This window comes from Phyllobates terribilis, unplaced genomic scaffold (genome assembly GCF_046119375.1).
Source record: "Phyllobates terribilis strain yellow unplaced genomic scaffold, ASM4611937v1 Scaffold_5__5_contigs__length_657084704, whole genome shotgun sequence".
Classification (NCBI taxonomy): domain Eukaryota; kingdom Metazoa; phylum Chordata; class Amphibia; order Anura; family Dendrobatidae; genus Phyllobates; species Phyllobates terribilis.
This window is the reverse complement of record NW_027362765.1, coordinates 11,029,032-11,046,022: the sequence shown is the minus strand read 5'-3', so window position 1 is coordinate 11,046,022 and position 16,991 is coordinate 11,029,032. Positions and strand designations below refer to the sequence as shown.

The window sequence follows — 16,991 nt, the reverse complement described above, 5'->3', positions numbered from 1 at the left end:
GGGTGCTTTGCTGGTGACACTGTTGGGGATATATTCAAAATTGAAGGCATACTGAACCAGCAAGGCTGCCACAGCATCTTGCAGCGGCATGCTATTCCATCCGGTTTGCGTTTAGTTGGACCATCATTTATTTTTCAACAGGACAATGACCGCAAAAACACCTCCAGGCTGTGTAAGGGCTATTTGACCAAGAAGGCGAGTGATGGGGTGCTATGCCAGATGACCTGGCCTCCACAGTCACCAGACCTGACCCCAATCGCGATGGTTTTGGGTGAGCTGGACCGCAGAGTGAAGGCAAAAGGGCCAACAAGTGCTAAGCATCTCTGGGAACTCCTTCAAGATTGTTGGAAGACCATTTCCGTTGACTACCTCTTGAAGCTCATCAAGAGAATGCCAAGAGTGTGCAAAGCAGTCATCAAAGCAAAAGGTGGCTACTTTGAAGAAGCTAGAATATAAGACATATTTTCAGTTGTTTCACACTTTTTTGTTAAGTATATAATTCCACATGTAGTAATTCATAGTTTTGATGCCTTCAGTGTGAATGTACAATTTTCAAAGTCATGAAAATACAGAAAAATCTTTAAATGAGAAGGTGTGTCCAAACTTTTGGTCTGTACTGTATATATATATATATATATATATATATATATATATATATATATATACTCTTCTTGGGGCTATTATATAGATCATTATTCTTGGGTGATGTGCACAAATTTTGCTGATTGGAGTTCATCTAGATGGGGTTTAGATATATTTTTTCATTCCCTTATGGAATCCCCCTTTTCCCCTGTATGGCTCTTGTGCAGTGTGGGATTACTCCCTATAGTGCTTTGCCCACCCTGGTTCTAAGCCCCTAGTCGAGTAGATTTTTGCATACTCTAATAAATACGGGGCATATATCTATGGAGCTCTGTACTCTTTGACAGTTCTGTGTGGCCACAGCGTTAACATGCGCTGTTACCTCTAATGTTCGACGTGGGACATCATTTCCGGGGTTTTCCCTGGTTATGCATTCCACGCTGACACGCACGCTACTTGGGGAGGGAATGCTCTCCCTTAGACATCTATTTCCGGTCTCTCGCATTTCCGGTGGTGCGTTCCAGCGTGACACGCACACCGCTTCTACACATGTGGATCATACTGTGATAACTGGATTACTAATGGTACGCTCCAAGGCGACACGCACGCTGACCACACAAGTGCCTCACCTTGTGTTAATTTATGCTGGGAGGAAATTGTGCAAAATCTGGTATCTGGAATACCATTGATCTTTCTATTAAACATAGAATAGACCCATTATCCAGGAGGAATGTTTCTTTCTGGTCCGGGTTGTATATTTAGGCTCTCTTGTTTGACCAATGGATGTTGGTGTGTTTTGGGATATACATATTGGACACTTGGGACACTGACTTTATACCCCTGAGAAAGCCAGAATTCAATGGCGTAACACGTAGGGTCAGACATTTCTTTGATATCCCCCTTGCTCCATTCATGACTCTCTCATGGTTGGTATATTTTGTCCTCTCTGTAATTGATTTATATGCTCCTCTTTCTTCTTTACTATCCTCTATTGGGCATTTGCCCATGTTAGGGAGAATATAAGTATATCTTTGGCTTTCCTGTGATATATTTGGAAAGTATACTTTACTTGTGTACATCTATACTATTAGGAACAAAATCTAATTTTTATATACCATACTTGTGCAATATTTTGGATACATGAATTAATATTTATTCAACATTCATTTAATATTTATTGGCTATTTATACTAAAAATTCTATAAGGGGTCATATTTTCACTTGTCTTTGTTGTATATGTTTTTTATCATGTTTTTAATTAGTGGTGTTGTTTGTCCCAGTCATAATAAAACATTTTTCAACACTCTGCTTCTACATTTCATGATTTTGTATGCTTGGTGCCTGCTTTGCCCTCTTTTTTCCTGTTCTCAGATTCTGATGGCGTCACATTACATCACTCTTATCTATGGGAATAACAGATGGACAGAACTGGAGAAGTGAGGACTCTGGAAATGTCTGTAGTGAGATTTATTAATGTGTCTCTCCATAACCAGGATTACACAGTAGTGAAGAAGACCTCTAGTGAGCGCTGTCAGGACCCTGTGCCTGAGGGATGGGGAAGACCCCTGAGCCCAATCACAGGACCTCCACCTCACCCCCTGATACATGAGGACATCAATGACCAGAAGATCCTAGATCTCACCTACAAGATGATTGAGCTGCTGACTGGAGAGGTGACACTGCTGGGAATGCTGGGACATTATACAGTAATGCTATGAAGGGATCTGGGGGATGACTGTATCATTGTATGTGTCAGGTTCCTATAAGATGTCAGGATGTCGCTGTCTATTTCTCCATGAAGGAGTGGGAGTATTTAGAAGGACACAAAGATCTGTACAAGGACGTCATGATGGAGGTTCCCCAGCCCCTCGCATCACCAGGTAATAGACAGGACTAAATACACACAGCCTATAATTATCTGTATGTAAAGAATGAATTCAGTCTCTGTATGTGTTTCGTCCAGATCTATCCAGTAAGAGAACAGCACCAGAGAGATGTCCCCGTCCTCTTCTTCCACAGGACTGTAAACAAGAAGATCCCAATGTTCCTCAGGATCATCAGGTAGATGGAGAGAAAGTGTCATGAGATCTCCCCTATGATGTGTAGACGGCTGTGAAGGTCTTGTGCTCAGTCTTGTTTTATCCACCAGTATTATATGTTTTATACTTGTGTAATGAGAAAGGTGGAGATGGCAGGATTAGAGCTGATCATAGATGTGACTTCTCCATCTGTTTGTGACTTTTACAATATTTGTTTCAGGGTGAAGATCTGACCCATATTAATACTACAGAGACATATGTGAGGGGTGATGAGCGGTGTAAAGAGGAGATTCCTACATATGACTACCCAGGTGAGTAGTAACCACTAAATGCAGAGAAGTCACAGATTCTTCTCAGTCACCGGCTGTGGCTGCTTTATCGGTGATGTAGTCTGGCCGTATCACAATCGTGTGATCACCATTTTGCCTCTAGACCACAACATTCTCCTCCACCCAAAACTGTTTAAATGACTGTGGTCATTGAAAAGCCTTTTCTATAGAACTTACAACAAGGAAGATCCACCTACACCCTGGGATTAGAAGAAGCTGACTTATCTGCCCAGATCTGTAAACTATAAAGCCAAATGATAGAGTACGCTGTTGGCTTCCTAGAACCCTGATATCTTATTGGATGAATCTACCTTCTCTCCCTTCTGTGCTGCTGAATGTGCTCCTGTACCAGTCGCTGACTCGTTTTGTTAAGATTATGTAAATGCTTTTGTTATGTATATCCCTATCACATGTAAAGCGCCATGGAATAAATGGCGCTATAATAATAAATAATAATAATAATAATAATATGGTCCCTACAAGACCAGGTCCAGTCTTTCTGGCCAAACTTCACTTTTATTATCGACACCATTAAATGTGCAGTGAGGGCCAAGTGTGAATTTCTGTCCAATAACAACAGAGTTTCCCTTTTCCTGACTTTTCAATTTCTTTTAAAACCAAATAACTTCAAACAGGATTGTGATAAACTATACAGAAAACATTACACCTGTGCCATGATATATCTCTAAGCTGTGCGTGGCTGATGGATGTAATATACATTTATTCACGCCTGCAGGAGATGTGGTGGCTCCAGCCCTGGTTTCATGGATTTACACCACGTCATAAATTCCATTATGTTTTCAATCCTAAGGAATTCAGATTACTGCACAATCTCTCCTGAAATGGGGGCGCTAATACTTTCTCTACTTTTCTGGTCAGGACTCATAGTAGCTGTAATGGTCCACCATAAGAGTGCAACTCTGGTTCAGTGTTGCAGTTTTCCACCCCAAATATATAATGTTGTTGGGAATGTAACAATAGAATAAAAAAGTCTTCTTTTTACAGGTTCATTCTGTTTGATAGTTTGATTGTGGTGGGATCGGCCGGCCTCACTAATAAGTTTGAAACTCCCTGGTAGTCTTTAACCCCTTAAGGACCCTGGGATTTTCCATTTTTGCATTTTCGTTTTTTGCTCCCCTTGTTCCCAGAGCCATAGCATTTTTATTTTTTGGTCAATATGGCCGTGTGAGGGCTTATTTTTTGCGGGAAGAGTTGTACTTTTGAATGACATTACTGGTTTTACTATATCGTGTACGGGAAAACGGGGAAAAAATTCCAAGTGCGGTGAAATTGCAAAAAAAGTGCAATACCACAGATGTTTTTTTTTATTTTTTTTACCACGTTCACTGAATGCTAAAACTGACAGGTCATTACGAGTTCGTAGATACCAAACATGTATAGGTTCTTTTTTATTTAAGTGGTGAAAAAATAAAACAACAAAAAAAAAAGGTGCTATTTTCCAAGACCCGTAGTGTTTCCATTTTTCGGGGCCTGGGGGGCCGGGTGAGGGCTTATTTTTTGCGCGCCGTGCTGAAGTTTTTATTGATACCATTGTGGGGTAGATCTGATGTTTTGATCGCCTGTTATTGCATTTTATTTCAAAGTTGAGGCGACCAAAAACGTAATTCCGGCATTTAGAATTTTTTTCTCGCTACGCCGTTTACCGATTGGATTAATTCTTTTTTTATATTGATAGATCGGGCGATTATGAACGCGGCGATACCAAATATGTGTATGTGTTTTTTTTTTTTATTATTTTATTTTGAATAGGGAGAAAGGGGGGTGATTTGAACTTTTATATATTTTTTTAATATTTTTAAAAATATTTTTTTACACTTTTTGCTTGCTTCTATAGTCTCCATAGTAGACTATAGACGCAGCAACTGTCCGATCGCCTCTGCTACATAGAGGTGATGAGCAGATCACCTCTATGTAGCAGAAATGCTCCTGTGCTATGAGCGCCGACCACTAGGTGGCGCTCATAGCGATCAGTACATGACAACCACTGGGGTCTGCTGCAGACCCAGGGTTGTCATACCCACCCATCAGTGATCCGTGATCACGTGACGGGGTCACCGATGGGCAAGGTAAATGACGCGCTTCCGGCACGGCGCTGTTAAATGCCTCTGTCAGAGATTTTAACAGCCGCGGTTGGATCACGATTCCACCCGCGACTGTTGCGGGCACATGTCAGCTGTATAAATCAGCTGACATGTGTCCGGTTCAGTGTGGGCTCAGCGCGGAGCCCGCACTGAACATGGGGTGACAGCCTGGTGTGTACTATTATGTCCCAGGCTGTAACAGGGTTAAAAGAAGGTCTCTATTTCTTCTTCCAAATGCCTGAGACCTAAATTTAAGACACCTCAGCTCTGCAGTATTATGAAAAGTTATCTTTAAAATGTTTAAAATATTTCTTCTTGAAACTCATCTGACAACAAATATTGACCTTTACAATAGTTTAGATTCCCAAGAGCCACCGAGCCCCATACTCTAATTACCCCAGAGAGGTTTCACCACTAGTTATTCACTTTTTTTACTGATGAAGACTCTTGAGTTTGATCATTTCCAGAGATTTGTTATTGTCTATAGCCACAGTTTTGCCCATCACCCCTTAACCCCTCGACATGGATCTGGACTACAAGAGTAGTCAGTAAACGGGTCGAGGTCGCAACAGGAAACAAATACACAAGCCGAGAGCTGAGCACAGAGGACTGATTTAGAGCAGAACAAGGCTGTATCTGGCAGCTTCCAGCAATATGCTTCCAGCTTTAGTAGGGTGCGGTGCTTCCCAATTGGTTGAAGCAGGGAGCAGATTACTTCAGCTGTACAGTGTAACGGGTCTGGGAGGCGGAACCTCTGGGCTACAATACAAGGGGGCGGTCCTTGTAAGGGAGCGGGTGGCGACCAGGCAGGCAGTCACAGGAGGTGACCTGGACAGTCTCTGAGTGAACGGGACAGTCTCTGAGTGAACGGGACAGTCTCTGAGTGAACGGGCTGGAGGTCACGGCAAGTGACCGGGGCAGTCTCTAGGTATAGGGTTGGTACGACCTGTGGCGGCTGAAGATAGACGAGAGCTCCCAGGTGAGCAGGCGAGAGTCTCTGGATGAACGGGTGGTCACAGCATGTGACGGCGGAGCCTCCAGGAAGACCAGCGGACAGGCGACAGATGAGCGCTCCCAGGTGAGCGGGCAGAAGTCTCTGGACAGGCGGGTGGTCACAGCACGTGACGGCAGAGCCTCCGGGTAGGCAAACAGACAGGTAGCAGATGAGCGCTCCCAGGTGAGCGGGCAGGAGTCACTGGACAGGCAGGTGGTCACAGCACGTGACGGCGGAGCCTCCAGGTAGGCTAGCAGGCAGATAGCAGATGTGCGCTCCCAGGTGAGCGGGCAAGCTGGTCCATAGACAGACTGACAGAAGTTGGTAGGCAGACCGTCGGACCTCAGGCAGGCAGGCAGGTAGCTGATGTGCGCTCCCAGGTGAGCGGGCAAGAGTCTCTGGAATAGCTGGTGGTCACAGCACGTGACAGCGGAGCTTCCGGGCAGGCAAGCAGGCAGGTAGCGGAGAAGCGCTCCCAGGTGAGCGGGCAGGCTGGTCCTTAGACAGACTGACAGGAGTAGTAAGGCAGACCGTCGGACCTCAGGCTAGCAGACAGGTAGCAAGTAATCAGGCAGGAATCTGACAGGTAACTGGCAGGTAACTGGCAACGGGACCTGAGGGCTGAAGCACAGGTGAGACACAGGTGCAAACAACATTGCTCGGGCACCTCCATTTTGGAGGAGGTGCCTTATATATGATGAAGTCCTCCGGCCATTGGCCGGGGACTCCTTAGGACGACGCGCGCGGCCCCTTTAAGAGGAGGGGAGCGCGCGCGCGCCCTAAGCACAGGGGCCGGGAAGGAGCGCGCGCTGAGAGCAGAGCTGGAGGAGGACGCCGGGAAGGAGCGCGCGCTGACAGCAGAGCGGGAGAGGGACGCCGGGCACGGGGCAGAGCGGTGAGGGGAGCAGCGTCCCTGCCTAGCAGAGGGCAGGGACGCCGGCACTACAGTACCCCCCCCTTTAGGCCCCCCCTTTTTTAGGCCAGACAGAAATTTAGCTAGGATGAGAGGGGCATGGATGTTCTCCCGGGGCTCCCACGTTCTCTCCTCAGGACCAAACCCCTTCCAATCTACCAGAAAAAAGGTCTTTCCTCTTACCCTTTTGGTGGCAAGAATGTTCTCTACCTCAAACTCATCCTCAGCGGAAACCGGAGCAGGAGGCGTACCTGTAGACTTGGAAAAAGAGTTAAGTACCACAGGTTTGAGGAGAGATACATGGAAGGAGTTAGGGATCCGTAAGTTGGCCGGGAGTTTCAATTTATAGGCCACCGGGTTGATCTGACTGGTGACCTCCAGAGGTCCGATGAACCGAGGCCCTAACTTGTAAGAAGGTATCTTGAGTCGAACATATTTAGATGAGAGCCAGACCTTATCTCCTGGACGAAATTGAGGAGGATCCAGGCGTTTTTTGTCAGCGTATCTTTTCATCCGTTCGGACGACTGAAGGAGTGCGGATCGGGTACTCTCCCAAATGGAGGAAAATTTGCTAACGAGAGATTCCGCAGCCGGGTTGTCCACCGAGGTGGAGACAGGAAAAGGAATCCGAGGATGCTGACCAAAGACTACAAAAAACGGGGATTTGGAGGAGGATTCGCTCTCGTGATTATTATAAGAGAACTCGGCCCATGGTAGGAGATCCACCCAGTCAGAATGGTGGGCATTAACGAAGTGCCGGAGGTAACTGGTCAGGTTCTGATTGATCCGCTCCACTTGACCATTGGACTGTGGGTGGTAAGCGGAAGAGAAGTCCAGGGTGACGTCTAGTAGTTTACAAGTGGCTCTCCAGAAGCGTGAGGTGAACTGTACCCCACGATCCGACACGATGTGGAGGGGCAGGCCATGAAGACGGAAGATGTGACGAATAAAGTCTCTAGCTAGCTCGGGTGCAGACGGGAGGCCTGGTAGGGGAACGAAATGAGCCATCTTGGAGAAGCGGTCAGCGACCACCCAAATGACCGTACAACCGGCAGAGAGTGGGAGGTCAGTTATGAAGTCCATTGCAATATGCTGCCAGGGGGCAGCAGGTACTGGGAGCGGAAGGAGGCGACCGGCTGGCAGATGTCTCGGAACCTTGTTGCGGGCGCAGGACACACAGGCAGAAACAAAGTCTATTACATCCTTGTGCAGGGTAGGCCACCAGTAGTGACGGGAAATAAGCTGGAGGGTCTTCTTCTGACCAGCGTGGCCAGCCAGTTTAGACGAGTGACCCCAGTGAAGGATCTTCTCCCGATCAGGTACTGATACGAACGTCTTCCCGGGAGGGAGACGATTTAGACTCACGGGAGCCACCTGCATTACTCTGGTGGGATCGATGATGTGTTTCGGATCTTCCTCGAGATCAGATACCAGAAAGGATCGAGACAAGGCGTCCGCCTTGACGTTTTTGTCAGCCGGGCGAAAATGAAGGACAAAATCAAAACGAGCAAAAAACAAGGACCACCGGGCTTGGCGCGGGTTAAGTCTCTGGGCATGCTGGAGGTAAGCCAAGTTCTTGTGGTCAGTGTAAATTATTACCGGGTGAAGAGCCCCCTCAAGCAGGTAACGCCACTCCTCCAATGCCAGTTTGATGGCCAATAACTCTCGATCTCCTATGGAATAATTGCGCTCTGAGGAGGAGAAGAGTTTAGAGAAGAAGCCGCAAGTTACCATCCTCCCGGAAGAAGATTTTTGAGTAAGTACCGCTCCAGCTCCAGAGGAGGAGGCGTCCACTTCCAGGAAGAACTGCTTGTTGCCGTCCGGGCGATGCAGCACCGGGGCGGAAGAGAAGGCCTGTTTTAAGGAAAGAAAGGCTTCTTCTGCTTCGGGCGGCCACTGTTTGGGATTAGTACCCTTACGGGTGAGCGCGGAAATTGGGGCAGTCCGGGAAGAGAAGTGTGGTATGAAGAGGCGGTAGTAGTTGGCGAAGCCCAGGAACCGCTGAATGGCTTTCAACCCCTCCGGTCGGGGCCATTTCTCGATGGCAGACAGTTTCTCTGGATCCATTCGTAGGCCGGTCTGAGAAATAATGTAGCCCAAAAACGGAAGCGAGGTCTGCTCAAAGAGGCACTTCTCGTATTTAGCGAAGAGGTGATTCTGCCTGAGCCTGAGCCGGACCTGACGAACGTCCCTCCGGTGAGTCTGGAGATCCGGACAGAAGACCAAGATGTCGTCCAGGTACACCACTACGCAGGAGTAGAGAAGGTCCCGGAAGATGTCATTGACCAACTCTTGAAAGACGGCAGGAGCGTTACAGAGACCAAAGGGCATTACCAGGTATTCATAGTGGCCGTCCCGGGTGTTGAATGCCGTCTTCCATTCATCCTCCTGACGGATACGAACCAGGTTGTACGCCCCACGGAGGTCTAGTTTGGTGAAGATTCTAGCCCCCCTCAGACGATCAAATAATTCTGGAATGAGCGGAAGGGGGTACTTATTCTTCACCGTGTTCTGGTTTAGGCCTCTATAGTCTATACAGGGACGGAGAGAGCCGTCCTTCTTTTTGACGAAAAAGAAGCCTGCTCCCACCGGGGAGGTAGATTTCCGGATGAATCCCCTGGCCAGATTCTCCTCAATATATTCGGACATCGACCGGGTCTCAGCAGCGGATAAAGGATAAATACGCCCACGGGGAGGAGTAGTACCGGGTAACAGGTCGATGGGACAGTCGTATGGTCTATGAGGGGGTAATGTCTCTGCCTCCTTTTTATTAAAGACATCAGCATAAGACCAATAAGGAATTGGAAGTCCAGGTAGATTAGCTGGGGTAGGAGAGGGACGGACGGGATGGACGGGAACCAGGCAGGTCTTATGACAGTCTTGTCCCCAGCGAAGGACTTCTCCGGTTTGCCAGTCAAGCACGGGTGCATGTTTCTGGAGCCAAGGCAGACCTAGCAAGAGGGCGTGAGAGAGTCCAGGCAGAACATGAAAGGAGATACTTTCAGAATGCAGCATTCCCACCTGCATAGTAATGGATTCGGTGATGAGTTGGATGGGGCGTGGTAAGAGCCCCCCATCCACGGCAGCCACAGACAAGGGTACAGCCAGAGGTTTAGTGGGGATGCGGTATTTCTCTACCAGGGACTGTGAAATAAGATTCCCGGCTGCTCCAGAGTCCAGTTGGGCTAGTTCGAAATAACGGTTCTCCCCGTAGACGATTGAAACTGACAACAGCAGGGATGGAGAGGATTTATTCTTGTCTAGGTGGACCTCTCTGAGCGAACCTAGACACAGGCGTTTCCCGACCTCTCCGGGCAGGCACGGATCCGGTGCTCCTTACTGCCACAGTAGAAGCAGGTCCCCTCGGCACGGCGTAAGTCCTGACGGGTCTTGACCATCTTGGTCTGGTCGACCTGCATAGGCTCAGGAGGGTGTACCTGGTTAGAGACAGAAGGAGTGACGGGTTTCTGAAAAGTAGGAGCTAGACGTAGTAACCTCCTCTCACGGGTGACCTCTCTGGCACGCTCCTGGAACCGTAGGTCAATCCGGGTGGCAAGAGTTATTAAGTCATCGAGAGTGGTAGGAATGTCCCGACCGGCAAGTTCATCTTTAATACGGCCGGACAGACCCTCCCAGAAGACGGAAACCAGAGCGTCGTTATCCCAGGCCAGCTCCGAGGCAAGGGTACGGAACCGTATGGCATATTGGCCCACGGTGAGGCTTTCCTGACGGAGGCGTAGCAATGATGATGCGGATGAGGTCTTCCGTCCGGGTTCGTCGAAGACTTTCCGGAAAGCCGTGAGAAAAGCAGGCAAGTTGGACACCAGGGGGTCTCCTCTCTCCCATAGAGGATTTAGCCAGGCCAGAGCCTCCCCGGTGAGATGGGACATGATGAATACAATTTTGGCTCGGTCGGAGTTAAACTGGTGGGACAATAGTTCAAAGTGCAGGGTGCACTGATTTATGAAGCCCCGAGCCTGGACGGAGTCGCCTCCGAAGCGAGGAGGTGCAGAAAGCCGGGGTCCGGGGTAGGATACCATGGTATTAGTGGGCAGCGGAGCTGCCGGATTGCGAGACATGGCACTGGCGGAGGTTGTCGGTGGAGCAGTCAGAGTGTCCAGGCGAGTATTGACATTCCGCAGGTGACCCAGGATGGACTCCTGTTGGGACCTTTGACGGGACAGTTCATGACACAGGTCCGAGAGCGAGGGAGCTTGGGTGCCACCGGGTTCCATGGCCCGAGCAAACTGTAACGGGTCTGGGAGGCGGAACCTCTGGGCTACAATACAAGGGGGCGGTCCTTGTAAGGGAGCGGGTGGCGACCAGGCAGGCAGTCACAGGAGGTGACCTGGACAGTCTCTGAGTGAACGGGACAGTCTCTGAGTGAACGGGACAGTCTCTGAGTGAACGGGCTGGAGGTCACGGCAAGTGACCGGGGCAGTCTCTAGGTATAGGGTTGGTACGACCTGTGGCGGCTGAAGATAGACGAGAGCTCCCAGGTGAGCAGGCGAGAGTCTCTGGATGAACGGGTGGTCACAGCATGTGACGGCGGAGCCTCCAGGAAGACCAGTGGACAGGCGACAGATGAGCGCTCCCAGGTGAGCGGGCAGAAGTCTCTGGACAGGCGGGTGGTCACAGCACGTGACGGCAGAGCCTCCGGGTAGGCAAACAGACAGGTAGCAGATGAGCGCTCCCAGGTGAGCGGGCAGGAGTCACTGGACAGGCAGGTGGTCACAGCACGTGACGGCGGAGCCTCCAGGTAGGCTAGCAGGCAGATAGCAGATGTGCGCTCCCAGGTGAGCGGGCAAGCTGGTCCATAGACAGACTGACAGGAGTTGGTAGGCAGACCGTCGGACCTCAGGCAGGCAGGCAGGTAGCTGATGTGCGCTCCCAGGTGAGCGGGCAAGAGTCTCTGGAATAGCTGGTGGTCACAGCACGTGACAGCGGAGCCTCCGGGCAGGCAAGCAGGCAGGTAGCGGAGAAGCGCTCCCAGGTGAGCGGGCAGGCTGGTCCTTAGACAGACTGACAGGAGTAGTAAGGCAGACCGTCGGACATCAGGCTAGCAGACAGGTAGCAAGTAATCAGGCAGGAATCTGACAGGTAACTGGCAACGGGACCTGAGGGCTGAAGCACAGGTGAGACACAGGTGCAAACAACATTGCTCGGGCACCTCCATTTTGGAGGAGGTGCCTTATATATGATGAAGTCCTCCGGCCATTGGCCGGGGACTCCTTAGGACGACGCGCGCGGCCCCTTTAAGAGTAGGGGAGCGCGCGCGCCCTAAGCACAGGGGCCGGGAAGGAGCGCGCGCTGAGAGCAGAGCGGGAGGAGGACGCCGGGAAGGAGCGCGCGCTGACAGCAGAGCGGGAGAGGGACGCCGGGCACGGGGCAGAGCGGTGAGGGGAGCAGCGTCCCTGCCTAGCAGAGGGCAGGGACGCCGGCACTACATACAGCACACACCCATACTGCCAGACTGGATGGTACTACTGGTCCCAGCAACCCTAATCTTACTGGCTGGACAGAGCTTCTAGTTCTGACATCTCCTCCATCACCAGCACCTCCTGCAGAATGAATAAAGCGGCTCCTCGTGACAGAAGCACACGTCGCATGAGCAGAACCCAAAGAAAGTGGGACACACCATTTGCAGAAGCCCTAATATGACAAAATGGCAGAAAATCAGAGGAGTAAAAATCCCCATAAAGCGACTTCATTTTGGAAATTATAACCCTCAGTGAATTAATCTGTAGAAGAAGTGACTATTTTGACTTCTCAGGCACTTTTTAGAATATTAGCATTCAATGGATGCTTGAAAATTGCAAATATATAATTTTATTACCCAACACAGAGTGCCTAGATTGTGTTCCAGGAGACACACACCATAAATGAAGTGGGTTCTTCTCACTATAGTAATGCCAAATACATGGATGATAAATGTGGTTTGGGCACACTGCAAGGCTTTGAAGTGAGGGGGAGATTTGACTTTGGGAGAGCGAATATTGCTGGATTGGTTTATGTAAGCCATGTTGCTTTTCAAGAGTCTTTGAGCCACTAATAATGTGGAAACATCTGTTTCTCCATTAACAGACGTTGGACCTGAGTGGGGACTTGTTTTTTGTTGCATGAGTGGAAGTTTTTATTGATATTATTTTTACCTACATAACATTGCTTGGTGGCTTTTTGTTCCATATTCCAGAATGAACAAACAGTTGAACACCACGCTCTACTGGTTCATCCTATGAGGTTTTCTAATAGACTGTGAACTGTCATTGTCTTGGTGAATAATTCAATATTTTTACATAACTTACCATTTTTTACACACAGTTTAAGTAGAAATATTGAAACATATATAAATCAAGGATATTTTATTTAAAAATAATAATTTGTTATATTCTTGGCAGATGAATGTACCTGGAGATCAGAGGGACAGCTGACATCTTCAATTTGTAAATCAGATGATCTTGAGATCCCACAGGATACAATTGAAGTGAATGCAATTATTTCAGATATACCATCATCCCTTCACAGCAAAGATATGTCATCTGATCCTATGAAACAGATCCTGTCTTCTGATTCATTACCGACTACTAAGGAAAATCAAAGTCACAAAATAAGCATTAAAAGACGAACTGCTCCTAAAGCAAAGAATTCCTTTTCACATTCAAAATATGGAAATAGTTTTCCCCTCAAAAATTCCTTTCTTAAAGGTCAAACAATTCACACAGCAGAGAATAGATTTTCTTGTTCAAAGTGTGGGAAATGTTTTAACCAGAAATCATATTTTGTTAAGCACCAGAGAACTCACACAGGGGAGAAGCCTTTTTCATGTTCAGAATGTGGGAAATGTTTTTTATGGAAATCATATCTTGTTAGACACCAGAGAAGTCACACAGGGGAGAAGCCTTTTTCATGTTCAGAATGTGGGAAATGTTTTACAGTGAAATCAAGTCTTAACAGACATCAGAGAACTCACACAAGGGAGAAGCCTTTTTCATGTTCAGAATGTGGAAAATGTTTTGCACGTAAATCAGACCTTGTTAGTCACCAGAGAACCCACACAGAGGAGAAGCCTTTTTATGTTCAGAATGTGGGAAATGTTATATAGCGAAATCAGCTCTTGTTACACATCAGAGAACTCACACAGGGATGAAGCCATTTTCATGTTCAGAATGTGGAAAATGTTTTGTAAAGAAATCATCTCTTCTTAGTCACCAGAGAACCCACACAGGGGACCAGCCTTTTTCATGTTCAGAACGTGGGATATGTTTTAACCTGAAACAGCATCTTGATAGCCACCAGAGAACCTACACAGGGGGCAAGCCTTTTTCATGTTCAGAATGTGGGAAACGTTTTAACTAGAATTCAAATTGTGTTAAGCACCAGAGAACTCACACAGGGGAGAAGCCTTTTTCTTGTTCAAAATGTGGGAAATGTTTTAACCAAAAAGTGAATCTTAATATCCATCAGAGAACCCACACTGGGGAAAAGCCTTTTTCATGTTCATAATGTGGGAAACTTTTTAGTCATGAATCATATTGTGCTAATCCCCAAAGAACTCACACAGGGGAGAACCCCTTTTCATGTTCAGAATGTGGGAAATGTTTTAACCGGAAAGATTCTCTTGATATCCACCAGAGAACCAATACTGGGGAGATGCCATTTTCATGTTCAGAATGCGGAAAATGTTTTGTGAAAAAATCTCTTCTTACTCACCTAAGAATTAACACAGGGGAGAAGCCTTTTTTTAATGTGGTAAATATTTTACACGGGAATCAACTTTTAATAAACATCAGAGAAGTTACACAAGGAAAAAGAATGTTTTAACTGAAAATACTGAAATACTGCAAATGGCATTTGACCAACCTGGATACCAGAACTCGCTCGATTTTATTCTCCTGATCAACCTCAATAATGTCTTGGGGACCAAGTGTCCCTTCAAATTTCTTTAAAAGAGAAAAATGGAAGAAGTTGTTGATTTTCCAAGCTACAGGGAGTTGAAGCTTAACAGTCACGGGATTTAAAATTTTAGTAAGGACCTACAAATTTGGGAGCAAACTTTCTAGAAGCCACTTTAAGACGTTAATGTTTTGGAGGAAAACCAGACAAAGTGTGGAGAACCCCATCTGTATTCAAGCCATAAAACGTAGCTTTTATTATTCTTTATATTAAAAATTCATATGCGTATAAAACCTTTTTTTTATAACGTTCTTTATTTCTGAATTAAGTATAGAACACGAAAGATTGAAATTACATGACAAGTAAATAATTGCACAAAGGTCAAAAGTACAGAAGTCGTGTTGATACATTAAAAGGACATAGTAACATAAAAAACAGAAAAAAACTAGAAAAGGGCAACAACATAAACAAGCTCGTAGCCCACAAATTAGACCTCAGAAAAGAAAGAAATAAATAAAAAAACAAGAATAAAGAGCGGCATGACATATGAGTAAAAGACATATGAATATAAAATAATTGCAGTCAAATAACCCTATATAGGAATAGTAGATCTTTTAAAGTTTAGTGACATAAAAAGTTAGTGGTTGATAAACACTCTCCACCAAGGTGGTAATTTGTTCGCAGAAGGATGGGGGGAGTGGATGGGTGTAATCAAAAGGGCAAGGGAATAAGAATAGTAAGAATATCATATCAGGAGATTGATATGGTTTTCCAGGGAAGGGGGGGGGGGACAAAGAAAAAATTTAGAGTTCCTCTAAATGTCTTATCATGTTTACCTTATTTGTCCATTCAGAATGAGTGGGGGGAGATTCCTGCTTCCAATGTAGAGATAGCAGTTGTTTTGCTGAACCCAACAACAGGGGGATCAAGTCATGTTTTTTTGGCTTATAGTTAGCTGTTGGGCAGGATAATAGGATTTCTTTAGGGGTTAATGAATGTCTTATCAGGCCTAGTTTTTTTAAGGTCACTTCTAATTTTCCCCAAAGTGGTCTAATCTTCGAGCATGACCAAAAGATATGTGTCATATTACCCACAGCTAGTTTGCATCGCCAACATAAGTTAGAGTCACTCAGACCAAAATGGTGTAATATTTCCGGGGTTCTGTACCAACGCGAAATAATTTTATATGAATTTTCTTGTAACGTTATACATCTTGAGAAGCCATGTGAATTGGAAAGGATGGAGTCAGTTTCCTCTTCGGACAATGTAATATTTAATTCCTTCTCCCAGGAATATATGAAAGTGGGCTTTTGAGATAACTGGGATGTCAAATTGTCATATATCTTCGAAATACCTTTGGAAAAAGGGAAAGAAAGTCTACTTAACATGTCAATCCAAGAGCCCTTCCTATTGTTAGAGAATCTAGTTCTAAACTGAGAGAAGATATGAGAGACATGATTATATTGCAGGAAGTTTTTGGGCCACGTCGAGGTACCGATTGGCTAAGAGTCTAGCATAGGGATCTCATTTGAAAGGAATTGTTTAATAGAATAGTTTGGTAACTCTGACCAGAGGTTATAAGGGTCTGTGTACTTCGGGTCTAAAAAATATGGGATAGTAGATATTGGGGCATCAGACATAGGGATAGTGTCACCATGGAGTTCTTGAACTAGGTTACGTTTAATAGCCAGAGAAGTGGAAGTAATGGTGTTTCTCGACATCTCAGAGACAGGAGTTACATCTGCCCATATGAACTTATGGGGGTTGTTACCTAGTAGAAGATAGTCAATATCTGTAGAATCATAGAATCATAGAATGGTAGAGTTGGAAGGGACCTCCTGGGTCATCTGGTCCAACCCCCTGCTCAAAGCAGGATTCACTAGATCATCTCAGACAGATGTCTGTCCAGCCTCTGTTTGAAGACGTCCATTGAAGGGGAACTCACCACCTCTCGTGGCAGCCTGTTCCACTCATTAATCACCCTAACTGTCAAAAAGTTTTTTCTAATATCTAATCTGTGTCTCCTCCCATTTAATTTCATCCCATTGCTTCTAGTCTTTCCTTGTGCAAATGAGAATAAAGATGATCCTTCTACAATGTGACAGCCCTTGACATATTTGTAGACAGCTATTAAGTCTC

The 16,991-nt window shown here is 46.5% G+C and overlaps 1 protein-coding gene and 1 pseudogene across 1 annotated transcript in view; both read left to right on the top strand.

Moving 5' to 3' along the window:
* LOC141270781 (uncharacterized) overlaps nucleotides 1-15,538 on the top strand; it is a 66,635-nt pseudogene extending 51,097 nt beyond the window's left edge.
* The window catches only part of LOC141270587 (gastrula zinc finger protein XlCGF66.1-like), a 445,723-nt gene that overhangs the window by 62,468 nt on the left and 366,264 nt on the right, over nucleotides 1-16,991 (top strand). The gene's annotated exons all lie outside the window — the stretch shown is intronic.